Below are 239 nucleotides of genomic sequence, written 5' to 3' on the forward strand. Positions count from 1 at the left end.
CACTGTTGGTGGGAATGCAAGTTGGTACAGCCACTCTGGAAAACAGTGTGGAGGTCCTTTAAAAAGTTAAAAATTGAGTTAACCTATGATCCAGCAATTGTGTTACTGGGTATTTACCCCAAAGATACAGATGCAGTGAAGAGAAGGGCTACATGCACCCCAGTGTTCATAGCAGCATTGCCCACAATAGCTAAATCATGGAAGGAGCCAAGATGCCCTTCAACAGATGACTGGATTAA

The sequence above is a fragment of the Ailuropoda melanoleuca genome, chromosome 2, assembly GCF_002007445.2.
Source record: "Ailuropoda melanoleuca isolate Jingjing chromosome 2, ASM200744v2, whole genome shotgun sequence".
NCBI classification, from domain to species: Eukaryota; Metazoa; Chordata; class Mammalia; order Carnivora; family Ursidae; genus Ailuropoda; species Ailuropoda melanoleuca.